Genomic DNA, 18745 nt, shown 5'->3' with positions numbered 1-18745 from the left:
CCGCATTCATTATTATTTTTGAGTTAGAGTATTCTCTTGCTTCTTGTTATATCTTGCATGCTTCCATGATACAACTGTTAGAGTCAGCAGTCATGGGTTCACTCGGTCATAGACAGTCAGGCACCGAGTGTCGTGTCGCGCCCAGGCCATTTTTCGGGGCGTGACAAATACTGTATCAACAATTGAGAGGTATTTTAATCTATCTAACCTTGACTCACCCTGATATCTCTTATACAGTTGGTGTGATGAATCGTTACATGCAAAATCCAAAGAAGTCTCATTTGGAAGTAGTTCATCGAGTTTTGGGATATGTGAAGAATACACTTGGCTATGGTATTCTGTATAAAAAAGGTGAAGATTGCAAGTTATTTGGTTATTGTGATGCTGACTACGCAGGAGATCATGATACTCGATGCTCAACTACTGGATCTGTATATATGTTTGCATCAAGAGAAATTTCATGGTATAGCAAAAGGCAACCAATTGTGTCTTTATCAACAACAGAAGGGGAGTACCGAGCGGCAGCAGTGGCAGCTCAAGAGAACGCTTGGCTGATGCAGTTATTGGTTGACCTGAATCAACCAACAGGTTATGCAGTCCCACTATATTGTGACAATCAATCGGCAATAAGTCTTGCCGGGAATTCAGCTTTTCATGCAGGAACTAAACATGTGGAGGTGCACTATCATTTTATCAGAGAAAAAATTTTGCAAAAAGAAATTGGATTGAAGTACATCAACACAAAGAAACAAGTTGCAGATTTGTTCACAAAAGGTGTAAATGTCAACAAGTTTAAAAGTTTAGGTCAGCAGCTAGGCATGGTTAAGATAGGGAGCTGATGTCGAGAGCGGGTGTTTTTTACACCTCGGCAATTCCGTGATGTGCGTCGTGAATGGACTAACGTCGGTCAAGTCGGACATGAGATCTTCATGACTACAAGAGAGCGATTGGCAGCCTTAATGTATATGCGATAAGATTCTTAAGTCATCGGACTTGGCGAAACTAGACTCGTCACGAAAGTGAAATATAAGTTATGTTTGGGAAGGATTTCATGGGTATTGAATTAATGAATATTTAGTAGAGTCTTGAGGACAAGTTATAATGTCTGTTAGATCGTTAAGGAAGTGTTGCATGAGTACCAAGAAGGTTCCATAAGGATTCGAGATCAAACGAAGCGACGGGAACGAAATCGGAAAGGCTGGGGATTATACGGCCGTATATACGGACCGTATATTTTATACGGCCCGTATATCTAGCCGTAGAACCCTTCCAGTGAAGGGTGATTTTTCTGGAGATTCTGGAAGGAACATACGGTCCAATATACGGACCGTATAAATTGTACGGACCGTATATTGAACCGTATATTCCGGGTCGGGTCCGAATTCTATTTTTATATATGCACGATTTCTCCTTCTTTTTCTCACTTCCCACTTCTCAAACACTCTCTAAACCTCTAGAATTTTCTCCATACCACACTAACACATATCCAAGAGGGGAGATCAAGGATCAAACACCAAAAGTCGGTAGAATTAAGGGTGTGAATGCTTCCTAAGGTGGACGGGAAGTTGAGAATCTCTTTGGTATTGAAGTGAAGTTCTTCTCAAGTGAAGTATCCCCATCCAAAGACTATCTCTACATAACCAAAGGTGAGTATTACAATTGTTTCATGTTAGTAAGGGTGTTGAGTAGTTGAGGAACTTGAATTAGGAACAAGTATTGAATATGAGCTTGAGTATACATATAATGGTATATTGGTTAGAAGGGTAGTTGAATTGTGATTCATGGTATGATACAAGTATAATTTTAGTATAAATGGTGTTAATGATGTCGAGGAAGTATTATGTGAACGATACACGTGAAGTTGCATTATAGTATGGTTATGGAGGATTCCGGAAATGAGTGTGGAGATTGAATGATGTTTAACTTGAGGGAATTCGCGTACTATAATATTATGGATGTCGTTTTGTTGTTTGGGAGCTGTTTTGTTATGTGAGGGAAGTTGTCAAAACAAACGAAATGCTGCCCAATTTTCGTTAGCCTTATCCGCCTTAGTTTAAGCTTAAACATACTTTCAATAATCTAACCTTCGTACGAATCCCTTTGTATGTAGAATCGTAAGTCGGAAGGAAAGCTAGTAGTCGAAGGTATGTGAGGCTATCCCTTTTTCCCTTCAAAGGCATGACCCTCATATGTTAACCCCATATATGTCATTCCCCATATTTCTATTCCTAGAAATGCCAAAAGTTTACAGTTCCTGAAGAATCTTACAATTACTCCGATTCGAAGGATTTTCAAGCTTAGCATTCTAAATGATTTCATGACGTGACTAAGTGGGCTATAAAGCATATGGCTTCCGCTGGTGTCCGAGCGGGCCATATAACATATGGTCCCAGGCTATAAAGCATATGGCTACAGCCTATGTCTGAGCTATATAACATATGGCCTCAGTTTATGTCATGGATTGCCCCGGACACGACCAATGATGATGATGACGCCATAATGTACTCGGAGGGTTACGACCTTACGTCACTCCGAGAGAGTGTATCTTTTATTTGGGCTCTCGTATGCATGCTACGTATATTATATGTATATATATGATATGTATATGTATATAGGGGATATGGGGGAAGGAGAGGCGCTATAGACGCATAGCCACACGATCGGTGGCATATTATGATATCATCCCCGGACGCGGGCTATATGGATGATGGATCGGGCCGTACGTTCCACGGCAATATATTGATATATGGATCGGGTCGCACGTTCCGCGACGACATATGATATGATACTTACGCGTATGCATGCATGGCTCCGCCTTAAGAGGCAAACGGTCACCGGTTGCCTTCTCATCTTTATTGTATTTTCTTGTTCTCCGTTACTTTATGATGTATGCCTTACATACTCGATGCATTATTAAACATCCTTTTCTTTTTTGGATGCGTGCTCATGCTCTGGTAGACGGAGACGACCCGCTTCTAGAGTCGATCCGCTTGCACCAGAGCACTTCCATAGACCGGAGGTGCCGTCTCTGATATATTCTTTTGTGTATATATGTGGATATGATGGGGTCCTATCCCATCTTCATGATCTCAGAGTTTCAGTTAGAGGCTCGTAGATACTTGTATGTGGGTAACGGAGGTTATGTGACTCTTGATGTATATTTTGTATATTATTCTTTTGCTGCCGCGAGGGCTTATATATGTGGATATGTGTACATATTTTATGGAGCATATATGTGTACAGGTTAAGACGATGGTAGTATGATGTGTGGTGTTCGGTAGCCACTCCGGGTACCCGTCACGGCCCCCCCTAGGCGGGTCGTGACAAAAGTGATATCAAAGCAGTTCGTCCTAGGGGGTATCTACGAGCCGTGTCCTGTAGAGTCTTGTTTATGAGTGTGAAGCGCGCCACACTTATAAACGAGAGGCTGCGGGACATTTAGGAATAATGACCGTCTTTCTTTCCGTAGATCATGTGATAGAGCCATAGTGTAAGGTTTCCTCTATTCTAATTATGCGTTATGATTTCAGCGATGCCGACAAGAAGGAAGAAAATTCGCACAATATTAGATGCCACAGGGGAAGGCACCAGCCGAGAGCCTCCAGCTGAGTCGGGACATGGCGAGGCAGAGAGTGCTACTCCCTCGCATGCCACTCCCACTCCTATTCCTCTAGCGGCGGAGGAGCATGAGAGGGCTCCAACTCCCCCCTATTGCTCCGGACCAGGATTTACGGGATGCCGTCCAGCTGCTGACTCAGTTAGTTGCTGCGCAGGCCCAGCGGCAAAGTGCGTGTTCAAGTGAAAGGGCGACCAGTGCCCGAGCCCGTGATTTTATAAGTTTAAACCCTCCAGAATTCTTTGGGTCGAAACCGGATGAAGACCCGTAGGGCTTTATTGATGAGATATTGAGGACATTGAGGATTATTCATGCTTCTGACACTGAGTCCGTGGAGTTGGCTTCGTATAGACTCCGGGACGTAGCTGTGTTATGGTATAATAACTGGATTTCTTCAAGAGGGGAAAATGCACCTCCCCCAAAATGGCAAGAGTTCGTGGATGCGTTTATTCGGCATTATTTGCCCCCTGAGGTTCGTCGGGCTCGCGCAGATAGATTCCTGAATCTCAAGTAAGGAAATATGAGTGCCCGGGAATATAGTCTCCGATTCAATTCATTGGCCAGATATGCTCCGGCCATAGTAGCAGATATGGGAGACCGGGTACACCGGTTTGTGAGAGGCTTAGGGCCACACTTATTTAAGGACTGTTTGACGGCCTCGCTATTAGAAGGAATGAATATTTCGCGCATTCAAGCGCATGCTCAGAACGTGAAAGAACAACAGCAGCCGCCAACGGGAGAGCGAGTTATGGACAGGGGACATGGAAAAAGAACTAGATCAGCGGGTGCTAGCAGTGAGCACAGAGGAGGCCAGGGGCAGCAATATTCCAGACATTCCATCCAATCTGTATCTGGTGCACCTCCTCGGTTTGCGAGGGGCGAAATATTAATCGTCCTATTTATTCTGGGCCGAGTCAGGGCTCAGGAGCTTCAGGTTCCCAGTATCGTGGTGATTCTAGCCAGAGGAGACCGCCGGTACCACGGTGCGATCCAATGTGGTAAGTTACATCGGGTCGGTGTCGTCGAGGCTCGGATGCTTGTTATGCACGTGGTCGAGTTGGTCACATGATGCGTGATTGCCCAGTGAGGAGCGGCCGAGATGAGGTCCAGCCTACAGGTTCAGCAGCAGGTTCTTCGTCGTCGGTGCGCCCCGTAAGGCAGGTTTCTTAGGTTCCAGCGAGCCGTGGTAGAGGCAGAGGAGGAACCTCTAGTTCGAGCAGTCCCCAGAACCGTATTTATGCATTGACCGGACGGCAAGATCTGGAGACCTCTCCCAACGTTGTGACAGGTATATTGATAGTATCTTCTTATGATATTTATGCATTGATTGATCCGGGCTCTACCTTGTCATATATTACTCCTTACATTGCCGATCGTATCGGGATAACACCCGAGCCAATCAAACCTTTCGAAGTGTCCACTCCGGTTGGCGACCCAGTATTAGCCAGACAAGTGTATAGGAATTGTATAATTGTAGTGTGTGGCCGACCCACTGTAGCTGATTTGATCGAATTGGAAATGCTGGATTTCGATGTTATTATGGGCATGGACTGGTTAGCTTCCTGTTATGCAAATGTAAATTGTAGGGCTAAGGTAGTCCGGTTCCAATTTCCCGGAGAACCAGTTCTAGAGTGGAAGGGTAACACTGCATCTCCAAGAGGCAGGTTTATTTCCTATCTTAAGGCAAGGAAGATGATTGCCAAAGGTTATATTTATCACCTAGTTCGAGTCCATGATACGGAAGCAAAGCCGCCGACTCTTCAATCCGTTCCAGTAGTGAACGAGTTTCCAGATGTATTTCTGGATGAGCTTCCAGGTCTTCCACCAGAACGGGAGATTGAATTCACTATTGATGTATTGCCGGACACTGAGCCAATATCTATTCCTCCCTACAGAATGGCTCCTGCAGAGCTGAAAGAATTAAAAGCACAGCTGAAAGATTTACTTGAGAAGGGGTTTATTAGGCCCAGTTCATCGCCATGGGGAGCACCTGTTTTATTCGTAAGAAAGAAAGATGAATCCTTGCGGATGTGTATTGATTATAGGCAGTTGAACAGGGTGACAATAAAGAATAAATACCCACTTCCGAGGAACGATGATTTATTTGATCAACTACAAGGAGCTAAATGGTTTTCCAAGATAGATCTCAGGTCAGGATATCATCAAGTGAGAGTCAAAGAAGAAGACATTCCGAAGACGGCTTTTAGGACCAGATATGGTCATTATGAATTTCGGGTGATGTCGTTTGGGTTGACTAACGCTCCAGCAGTGTTTATGAATCTGATGAATGATGTGTTTAGGCCATTCCTGGATTTATTTATCATTGTGTTCATCGATGATATTCTGATATACTCTAAATCAGAAGGAGAACATGCAGAACATTTGCGTACTGTTCTTGGAATTCTTTGAGCTCACAAATTATATGCGAAATTCTCAAAATGTGAATTCTGGTTGAACTCTGTAACTTTTCTGGGCTACATCATCTCAGCTAATGGTATTCGGGTTGATACCCAAAAGATTGAAGCTGTGAAAACTTGGCCAAGGCCTACAACGCCCACAGAAGTCCGTAGCTTTCTGGGTCTAGCCGGGTATTACAGGAGATTTGTGGAAGGATTTTCCTCTATTTCGGCACCGTTGATGAAGCTAACACAGAAAGCTGCTAAATTTCAGTGGACAAATGCTTGTGAGCAGAGCTTTCAGGAGCTGAAAGATAGGTTGACCTTAGCCCCAGTCCTGCCGCTCCCAGAAGGATCAGAAGGCTACGTGGTGTATTGTGATGCCTCAGGTGTCGGGTTAGGCTGTGTATTAATGCAACACGGCAAGGTCATTGCCTATGCTTCCGAGCAATTCTTGAAAGCATGAGAAGAATTATCCGACCCATGACCTTGAGTTGGGCTGCGGTCATTCACGCTCTAAAAATATGGAGGCACTATTTGTATGGCATCCATGTGGACATCTACACAGATCACAAAAGTCTCCAATATATTTTTAAGCAAAAGGAATTAAACCTGCGTCAAAGGCGATGGTTAGAGCTATTGAAGGATTATGACGTAAATATTCTATACCATCCTGGTAAAGCAAATGTGGTAGCGATGCTCTTAGCCGCAAATCTATGGGTAGTCGAAGTGATGTTCGCCGGAAAAGAAGGAATTAGCTTGTGAACTCCACCACTGGCTAGCCAGGAGTTCGTTTAATGGAATCGGGCGATACAGAGTTAATGTGCTTAACCCGGTACTTCGTCCTTGGACACAGAAATAAAAGAGCGTCAATACGAGGATCCCAAATTGAAGTATTATAAATGTGTGCAATTCCCAAAGGAAAGGTCACCATTTGAAGTCTCAGCAGATGGGGTTCTCAGGTACCAGAATAGGTTATGTGTTCCGGATATTGCGGGACTTCGTTATCGGATTTTGGAAGAAGCCCATTATTCCCGTTATTCCGTCCATCCTGGAGCGACGAAAATGTACCATGACCTCAAACTGATGTATTGGTGGGAAGGGATGAAGAGAGATATAGCCGAGTTTGTGGCTCGATGTCCAAAGCGTCAACGAGGTGAAAATTGAGCACCGAAACCCGGCAGGGCTGCTGCAAGAAATGGAAATTCCAACCTGGAAATGGGAGGCGATCAATATGGATTTTGTTGTTGGATTACCTCGTTCACGGCATAAGTACGATTCCATTTGGGTGATTGTTGACGGGGCTCGCAAAATCGACACATTTTCTACCGGTCGGATCTACATATTCGAGAAGATTATGCTAGATTGTATCTTAAAGAGATAGTGCGGCTTCATGGCATTCCGATATCTATTATTACTACGAGAGGAGCACAATTTACGGTAGATTCGGAGATCCTTTCAAGAAGGATTGGGCACTCAAGTAAAATTCAGCACTGCATTCCATCCATAGACCGATGGGCAAGCTGAACGCACTATTCAGACCTTAGAAGACATGTTGCGAGCTTGTGCGTTGGACTTTGGCGGGAATTGGGAGGATCATTTGCCGCTTATTGAGTTTGCCTATAACAACAGTTATCATGCCAGTATTCAGATGGCTCCTTATGAGGCCTTATATGGAAGGAAGTGTAGATCGCCTATTGGATGGTTTGAAGTGGGAGAGACACAACTAATAGGCCCAGAGTTGATCCAACAAGCGGTTGAGAAAATTAAGCTTATTCAGGACCGGTTGGTGACAGCTCAGACCCGCCAAAAGTCTTATGTGGACAATCGTCGTAGGAATTTGGAATTTCAGGTTAATGACTGGGTATTTTTGAAGGTATCGCCAATGAAGGGGATAATGAGATTTGGTAAGAAAGGTAAGCTTAGTCCTCGATACATTGGGCCCTACAAAATAGTACGTAGAGTGGGTCAAGTAGCTTACGAGCTGGACTTACCCTCAGAGCTGAATTCAGTTCACCCAATCTTCCATGTATCGATGCTCCGTAAATGCATTGGGGATCCGACCGTAATAGTACTTAAGTGACATTCGAGTCACCGAAAAAGATTGACCTATGAAGAAGTTCTGTTCTACTAGATAGACAAGTGCGGAAGCTTAGAAATAAAGAGGTCGCTTCGGTCAAAGTCTTATGGAGGAATGATAACAAAGAGGAGATGACGTGGGAAGCACAAGAAGCTATGAAGATCAAATATCCGCATCTATTTCTACCCCCAGAGGAGACTCAAGATGAAACATCAGTGCACTCAGGTATGAAATGTTTTACTTTAGTACTTCTGGGTCATGTGTGACCACATTTCTTATTGTTGATGTTGTAGCCCTGTGTGGCGATGTTATTTTGGGCTGTTGTGACAGGACGATAGTGCCAAATTACAGGAGAAACTCTGGCAAAATTTTTGTAGGAATCACGAGAATTTAACATTCGAGGACGAATGTTCTTAAGGGGGGAGAATGTTACACCTCGGCAATTCCGTGATGTTGCGTCGTGAATGGACTAACGTCGGTCAAGGCGGACACGAGATTTTCACGACTACAAGAGAGTGATTGGCAGCCTTAATGTATATGCGATAAGATTCTTAAGTCATCGGACTTTGCGAAACTAGACTCGTCACGTGGGAAGGATTTCATGGGTGTTGAATTAATGAATATTTAGTAGAGTCATGAGGACGAGTTATAATTTCCGTTAGATCGTTAAGGAAGTGTTGCACGAGTACCAAGAAGGTTCCATAAAGATTCGAGATCAAACGAAGCGACGGGAACGAAATCGAAAAGGCTGGGGATTATACGGCCGTATATACGGACCGTATATTTTATACGGCCCTTATATCTAGCCGTAGAACCCTTCCGATGAAGGGTGATTTTTCGAGATTAGGAAGGAACATACGGTCCAATATACGGACCGTATAAATTATACGGACCGTATATTGAACCGTATATTTCGGGTCGGGTCCGAATTCTATTTTTATATATACATGGTTTCTCCTTCTTTTTCTCATTTCCCACTTCTCAAATACTCTCAAAACCTCTAGAATTTTCTCCATACCACACTAACACATATCCAAGAGGGGAGATCAAGGATCAAACACCAAAAGTCGGTAGAATTAAGGGTGTGAATGCTTCCCAAGGGTGGACAGAAGTTGAGAATCTCTTTGGTATTGAAGTGAAGTTCTTCTCAAGTGAAGTATCCCCATCCAAAGACTATCTCTACATAACCAAAGGTGAGTATTACAATTGTTTCATGTTAGTAAGGGTGTTGAGTAGTTGAGGAACTTGAATTAGGAACAAGTATTGAATATGAGCTTGAGTATACAAATAATGGTATATTGGTTAGAAGGGTAGTTGAATTGTTATTCATGGTATGATACAAGTATAATTTTAGTATAAATGGTGTTAATGATGTCGAGGAAGTATTATGTGAACGATACACGTGAAGTTGCATTATAGTATGAACAATGTTAACTGGAGGATTAGGAAATGAGTGTGGAGATAAAAGTTTAATGATGTTTAACTTGAGGGAATCTCTGCGTGTTTGGATTAACAAATATAATATTATGGATGTCGTTGTGTTATTTGGGAGTTGTTTTGTTATGTGAGGGAAAGTTGTCAAAACAAAACGGAAATGTTTGCCAATTTTCGTTAGCCTTATCCGCCTTAGTTTAAGCTTAAACATACTTTCAATAATCTAACCTTAATATCTAATCCTCTTTGTGTTATGTAGAATCGATAAGTCGGAAGTTGATATTATATCAACTTTAATAGTCTATGTACGGTCGTTAAGGAGGTACAATGGTATGTGAGGCTATCCCTTTTTCCCTTCAACAACCATGACCCATATGTTAACCCCATATATGTCATTCCCTACTTAGGTATTTTCTTTTTCTATTCCTAGAAATGCCAAAAGTTTATAGTTCTTTCTTGCCAAGAATCTTACAATTACTCCGATTTGAAGGATTTTCAAGCTTAGCATTCTAAATGATTTCATTAGTATCTTTTCCCACCTCTCTTGGACATTGGACATTGAAAGAAAGGGCTATATAGCTATATGGCTTCACACAAGGGGCAAATGGGGTTGTGTCTTCCATTTGATAGAGTCTTTTGGTGCCATATAACATATGGTCACCCATCTTGGGCTTATAACCAGCATATTTGGCTCTCAACTTTCTATGTTTTCACGATTGAGAATTCTATATAACATATGGCCTCGGTTTGAATATCTCATGGATTACCCGGACACGACCAATGATGATGATATTGAATCGAGCGTCTTTCTTTTTACGGAGATTCGGAGGTTTGAGTTACTCTATTCCCATAAATGTATTTCATCCCTAATGTTGCGTTGAGTTGCATCATTTTTGAGGTTAGTCACATAAGCTCAAAGGACGATTATGTTTGAAGTTATATATTTATTGAAAACTTTATGTTATGTCTTCCATAAGTTTATAAGTAAGATAGTAAACGTTCATTGATATACTTGGAGGTTAAACAAATCGGAAAAAAATAAAATAAAATACAAACTTTTCCGAAAATTACCTTTTGAAAAGCACTTTTAAAAAAAGCATTCTCAATAAGTTATAGGCCCAACGGATGTATGGAGTTTAAAGTGTTAAATGAATAAAACATATCCAAAACAAGTTATGCAAATAAAGAGATCGATGTATAAAAGTGCCGCGAAGTTTTAAGTCTCGAAAAAAATAATTTTGCTAAGTTTGGGATGTTGAATACGCGGATGAAGTTTGGACATATCCAAGTATGCAAATAAAGAGATCGGTATAAAAGTTTTAGGTCTCGAAATGATTTTACATGAACGGTATTGCTACGGTGACTTTGGAGCAACTATATAAAGGGTTTAACCCCTCATTTTCAGCCAAGAATCAGCCCAAAAATATTTTCCAAAAATTCTAGAGAGTTCTCCAACCTTCCCTCCATTAAATTTCAACGCGAGTTAAGTAAAAATCTCGGATTCGGGTCCGCCGGCGTATAGTTACGATTATAATATTGTGTTGCGGTGAATTTGTGGCTTGGAGTAAGGCAAGTATTGGAGATATCGCGGTATTAGCGGAAGTAAGGTATGAATCTTTCTCTTTTGGTATCATTTAAGGCTTATTTACGGAGATAAATTTATGGAATAATTATGTAGCAGAATTCGTTTGTGGAGGAGTTGGAGAAAATATCATGTGGAGTATTTGATGGAATATTTTGGTAGTAATGAGGTTGTTGTTGTTTCTGTTGTTGTTATTGGTTGTTAATTGTTGGTATTGAGAATTCGGGCTAGGCATATAGATAGGGGAGATGTTGTCGATTTTCGGCGAGTATAGAAATTTATTTAGAGACTTTAGATAAGAGTGTGACAATGAGCCTAATGATAGTACGAATGGTTCCTATGTAATTATGAGATACGAACGATCCTAAATAAATCGCACGACGGGATAAGTTGGAAAGTCGGAGAGTTGAAGCTCCAAAGGTATGTTAAGGCTAGTCCCTTTCTTCTAAAGGCATGATTCCTTTCTTATGAATCCAATAGGTGTTTTTCAAATGTCCCATGATCCCTTTATGTGAATCCATAAATGTTTTCCAAGAATATTCTTATTCTCAAAAGCTAGAAATTCATGATTCATAGAGTTCATGATTCTAAAGATAAACGTGTTTTGTGACATGATCTATTTCTCTTGATAATCCATAAATATTTTCCAAAATGTTCATGATTCAAAGGCATGACTTATTTCTTGATAATCCGAGCTTTCCAAAATGAATTTTCCGATGATTCTATTCTATAAGCTTTTATGACAACAATAACGGACATGTTTTTACAATATGAATGACGATGTTAAAGATGAGAATGTTTCTATGATGATGATGATTTTAAATTTCAAGTTTAAATTCCAAAGCTTATGATGTTAATACTATTATGAGATTATTGAGATTATTTCATGATTTTCTCGATTTTATTCATTGTTGTTGATCTCGCCTTATAATAATTGTTCCTTCAAGGTGAGATAAAGCGATGATGATTATTCCATAATATAATCGGAGGCTACCGACCTTACGTCACTCCGATATAATTGTGGCTTTTGATTGGGCTCTCATGTATGCTTTATATATATATGTATGTATTTTCTCACACACGCGCGCTATAGTCGGCCGGGCATGGCACGTAGATGTGCACACCTTTGCAGTGGGCATGTTATGATATTGCCCGGACGCGGACGCGATAATAACCGAGCACGTGGCCGGGCATGATACTATATATGACCCTTAATGGCCGGGCATGATACTATATATATATGACACCAAGCCTTAATGGCCGGGCATGGTACTATGTATATGTATAGAAATATTTTTTTTAAAAGCTAAGCATGCATGACATCCACCTTATGAGGCATCCAGATGTACAGGTTATCTCTCATATTCCATGTTACCTTTCATATCTATATTATGTTGTTATTCATGCCTTACATACTCAGTACATTATTCGTACTGACGTCCCTTCTTGTGGACGCTGCGTTTCATGCCACGCAGGTGTATACAGATGAGTAGAGGATATTAGTAGAAGATGTTCCAGCTAGATTGGCGAGCTCCGTTTCCTTCCGGAGTGTTGTCGAGTCAGAATATCTATGTTATGGTATCTTGATTTATGTTAGAGACTTTGCAGACAGAGTCACGTATATAACATGTCAGTCTTGTAAGCGGCTGCAGTAAGCCGATGTATCATTATGCATTATGTTACAAATTTCATATGATTACGAGATTTTACTTGATTTGAAAAGACAAAAGCATGTTTTTTTTTAAAAGCTTACACTATGCACTCATTTCATGATTTAAGAGTCCAGTAAGATTATGAGTATCACGAGAATCAGCGGGTTCGCTCAGCCCTAATGTCACACCCTTAATCCGATAGGGTGTGATGGGCACCCGACCCTTACCTAGGGCCGAGCGAACCCACTGACTCTCGTGATACTCAAATGCATCTTGGGCCTTAAACCATAACATAAATACATCATAAAAGGTTTTCGGAAATCAAATATGCTTTTCATACCTTTTCAAATCAAATGAAGTCTATAGTCGTATAAAATCTGTAAAATAATGCATAACAATACATCGGCTTATGGAGCCGCTTACAAACTGACATACTATACATATGACTCTGTCTGCAAAGTCTCTAACATAACCCAAGATACCATAGCGCACATACACTCTGACTCGGCAGCGCTCCGAAGGCTCGCCAATCCGGCTGGAACATCTTCTGCTAACATCATCTACTCGTCTGCATGTACCGCGGCATGAAACGCAGCCCCCGAAGAAAGGGGGGATGAATAAGGAATATGTCTAGTATGTAAAAGCATGAAAGACAGTAAACAGGACCATAATCGAAACAGGGGTTACAGGAACAAGTGTAATAACCAGATAACCAAAACTTGTTTTTAAAACACTTATCAGGCATATGCATATGTCGGTAAATAAAATCATATTATAATCAAGTCTTCATATCATCGCACATATACATACCGTACCCGGCTCTCTAATGAGGGACTCGGTGAGTAATCCATCGTATAAACATATAGCGTGTCCCGGCCCTCTAATGAGGGACTCGGTAAATGAAATCATCATAAGCATGTCAATTATCGGGAATCATATGCGAATTACAGAAAACATATACAATAATAATCAGAATGCCAGAATGCTTACTTCTGAACATAATTCATGCATATCAAGAACATCTATCATATGCGGTCCATAATAGGACCCGGCGGACGGAACGTGGTCGCCCCTCCTGCCTTGGGCGCCACAACTCATCATACTTCGGAAGTTTTGCATATCTCCGAACACATCCTCCGTATCACATCATAATTCAGAACTCATCATACTTCGTATCATATCATATATCAAAACTCATCATACTTCGAAAACTCATCATACTTCGAATATAACAAATGCGCACGATACATACCGGCCGGGACTCGGCGAAGGGATTAACAATAATGTGCACGAGCAGAATCGTGGGAGACTATATGCAATTTAAAACATTCATAAAGACACAACAAATTAACCAAAGCGAACCATCAGTCATAAGCCAAGACAATAGTCCAATCTAATTTCCTTCGGATGTTACTCGGATACATATAAAACGGAACTTTTTTAAAAAAAATCATAACTACGTATCGGAATCATAAGTATACGAATCATCATTTCAGACTCAGCAGATAAATATATAATCATACTCGGGGGTCGGAAAAGTAGTCATATTAAGTTCTTTCAAAAATAGGTCGTTAGAACCAAACATAGAAAATCGCGGGGCCCCCGGACGAGCGTCAACCCAATCCGGGCCCGCCTATGAAAGTTAGAGTTATTATTCGTTATGGGATCTCCTACAAACGTTTCGAGGCGATCCGAGCTCGTCTACGAAAGTTACGGTCGTTCGTAGTTTCAGAATCCTTTAAGAACAAAATTCTTTCCGCAGCATTTATTTCCAAACATACAAAGGCATAAGGACCATAATATTACTACCTTAAGAATGTCAACATTAAGAGGCAAATAAGAATCGTAGACATGCTCGGATCGTAAGAATATGAGGCTCGTGTCATAGCCTACTTGCAACTAGGACATGCCAAAAGAAAGAAAGGCTGAGCTTTACATACCTCGTCCGCTTCCTAAGCTGATCCGAACTTACGTCTCAGCTTCTCAAAATCTACAACAACGTTATTTGATATCGACATTAGCCATAAGCATCGAAGAATTCAATCCCAAGCCATCACTTTATCTACCGAAATTTGGGCAGCACTTCCCCTATAAATTCAACATCCCCGAGGGTTCAACTCGGCCAATTCTTCAACAACAATACCAATAACCATACAAACAACATCAATAATCAATTCCAAACGCATTCTAACATCCATAACTCCTTTCTACATAATTCGACGACATTCATTTATATTCAATTCAACTACATATATTCAAACCAACATCGACGATCACATGTTCAAGTACTAATCCGAAACCATTCAAACAAAATTCAAGAATGCTTCGGACAATCCACAAATTATTCAAATCAGCCCAATCAACATACAACATGCCACCCGAAGCACTCCAAGTTCAAGAAAACGACACAACACATTTCTTCCTTCCAAATTCATGAACTACATTATCAATCCATACGTTCATAACATTACTTCCGTAAATTCAAGAAACTATACAAAAATTCCATTAGCTTCCATAACAAGCCGCAAATAACTATAACTTCAATTTGAATCATTAAACTTTCATTAGCACCATAGAATCCACAACACAACAATCCAAACATGCTAAATGAAATTAGTTCTTCACCCCTACATAACACTACATATACACGGCCACACACACAACACCATATTTTTATGAACTTCATTCATTTCCACATATCACAACATGTACAAATCACCCACAACACATGAAAGAAGATTTAATCTTACCCTTCTCCACTTGACTTCACCCTCGGCTAGAGTTAGTGAATTGCGACAACGAGCGGTTTTCTTGTTCCAACAACTAGTCCATGTTAACGAGGGCCTTCCAATTAGTAGAGAGACTAAAAGAAAATAATTTTTCTTGTTCAAAATTGGAGGACCATATTCGGCCAGCTCCTATGGCCGAATGGTTCTCCCCTTATTTCTCTCCAAGCTTCTTGAAATTTCTAGGTGTAGAGATGATGAATTATGATTTAATGAATCACCTTTTATACACTTATATTAATCATCCATGTGGCCCATGGCCCACACTAATTCACTTGGTCACTTAGGCCCTTTCATGAAATATTATTTTCACTTCTAACCCCTACAAATACATGGTGTACACATGTACCACTCATAGTTTTATACTAATCAAATTTAGCCAACCAAGGGGAAGTGGGCCCCACATCACACGGCCAACCTAGGCCATTTTCATGAAATGCCAACTTTTCATATTTAACTTTTAACCCCAAATTTTCCTTAATATTTCCATCCAATAAAATTCATACGCAACTTGTGCATTAGAGCAAAACCGGAAAATAGCCTTGTCTTTAACTTGTCGCAACCAACTTAAAATATTCCGACGTACAAAATATGGGATATAACACCTAAGTAAGGGTCGGGTGCCCATCATGCCCTATCAAAAGTTGGGGTGTGACAATAATGTACTCAGAGGGTTACGACCTTACGTCACTCCGAAAGAGTGTATCTTTATTTGGGCTCTCATGCATGCTACGTATATTATATATATATATATATATATATATATATATATATATATATATGATATGTATATGTATATAGGGGATATGGGGAAAGGAGAGGCGCTATAGACGCATAGCCACCTGATCAGCTGGCATATTATGATATCATCCCGGATGCGGGCTATATGGATGATGGATCGGGCCGTACGTTCCACGGCAATATATTGATATATGGATCGGGCTGCACGTTCCGCAGCAACATATGATATGATACTTACGCGTATGCATGCATGGCTCCGCCTTAAGAGGCAAGCAGTCACCAGTTGCCTTCTCATCTTTACTGTATTTTCTTGTTCTGCTGTTACTTTATGATGTATGCCTTACATACTCAGTACATTGTTCGTACTGACATCCTTTTCTTTGGATGCTGTGCTCATGCCCACAGGTAGGCAGGGAGACGACCCCGCTTCCTAGGAGTCAGATCAGCTTGCACCAGAGCACTTCCATAGACCGGAGGTGCCGTCTTGATATATTCTTTTGTGTATATGTTCGGATATGATGGGGTCCTGTCCCATCTTCATGATCTCAGAGTTTCAGTTAGAGGCTCGTAGATACTTGTATATGGGTAACGGAGGTTATGTGACTCTTGATGTATATTTTGTATATTATTCTTTTGCTGCCGCGAGGGCTTATATATGTGGATATGTGTACATGTTTTATGGAGCATATATGTGTACAGGTTAAGACGACGGTAGTATGATATGTGGTGCTCGGTAGCCACTCCGGGTACCCGTCACGGCCCCCCCTAGGCGGGTCGTGACAGTGTTAATGTTGTACAACATCAGTCGTATGTTAATGTTGACAAAGTCTGCAGTGTTGCTATTTTTTAAGCTTTCAGTTGTTATTTTGTTATTTTTAGTTCTTAATGTCTTTTCTAGTTTTTGGAGTTGTGGATATCTTTTCCTAAAGTTTAGGGGAATTTATTTAGTGGAATCTTGTTAGTAGTTTAATGGGACTATGACTCCTATAGTATCTGTAAGCCTTTATAAGGCCATTAACTGGATTCAATAAAGTGTCACGTCTTTTTCTTCTTTGCAAATAATTAGTTCTCTTCCTGATATCTTTCTCCCGATTTCATAAGTTCTTTAGGTTTGCTAGCATGTTAGCCATGGTAGCTCACTAGATGATATAACAAAGCAAACAATGAAATATCTATCAAATGGACTATTTTACAAGACCATCAATGCCACGTAAAGGTAAAAACAAGGGAAAGGGGGCAAATATACCCCTCAACTTTGCAATTTAGAGCATATATACCTTTGTTGTTACAGAAATGGTGCATATTTACCCTTTTCATTAACGGACTCCTATTTTTCGAATTAAAAATCTTTTACCTTCTTTTTAAAATAAAAAATTACCATGTGGCTGTTTAAAAATCAGTCGACCCACCCCGACCCGGCCCAGACGACCCAACATAAGAAAAAAGCCACTCCATAGTTTTATTCGGACACAAAATCAAACGCACACAATGAATTAACCTCGACTTCATTTTTGCGTTTGGCGTTTGATTGGCATTTGATTTTGTGAGTTTCATACCTTGACTATATATCCATTGTTTCATTTACCTACCTAAACTATCACTTCCTTTGTATTAAAACACATCTCGATGCTGAGTTGGCCTCCACGCACCTGTTGTCATTTGTTTCAAATATTTGATTAGTCACAATTATATTTGAATTAGACCCTTTCTTTCTTCTATCTCATCTCCTATTTCTTCTATCTCACCTCTGGATTTCTACTATCCTTTAATTTTTGCGTGTTTTGATTGTTGTTTTCGTACATTCCTAACTAGGATCGTATCAATTTAGTCAAGAATCATTTTAGAAGGGATCATAGAAGTGAAGAGATGAATGGCTTAGGATTGCAAAACATGTTTAATAGTGATGGAGTTGACACCAAAAGACTACATGTTCCCTTGCCAGCTGCTTGCTTGCAGTGCTTGCTTGCTAGTTGATATTTAAGAGACCATTTGCGCAGAACTGATTGCGACGCATGGAGTGATTACCAAATGACACCTATGCATAGGATTTATTAATGTGAAGCACCGTTGATAAGATCTTGCATCATTTTTGAGTGCCTCGACTGGATCATTTTCAACACATATACAAAATCTTGTATAAAAAGAACAGACATGGTATTCCTATAATAGACAATTATTGCATGTTATTTCATATAGAAATTGTGCAAAACAGAATAGTATTAAGTCAACTAAATACAACATATGTTTTCAAAGCCTGTCACTGTAAGTAATAATAAAGATCAACAATCTCAATATATGTGATATAAAAGGATAAAAAACCAGTAATAAAAGCAATAAAACTTTAGAAGAAAACTTGTTCTTACATGCTATAAACAGTAAAGAACGCAAGCAAACTAGATCCATTTCTTTGACGAGCTCTTCAATAAACTGTCTACAAATGTGATCTTGTAAGACAAGT

This window comes from Lycium ferocissimum, chromosome 3, assembly GCF_029784015.1.
Source record: "Lycium ferocissimum isolate CSIRO_LF1 chromosome 3, AGI_CSIRO_Lferr_CH_V1, whole genome shotgun sequence".
NCBI lineage: Eukaryota > Viridiplantae > Streptophyta > Magnoliopsida > Solanales > Solanaceae > Lycium > Lycium ferocissimum.
Note: the sequence above shows the minus strand (reverse complement) of the source record.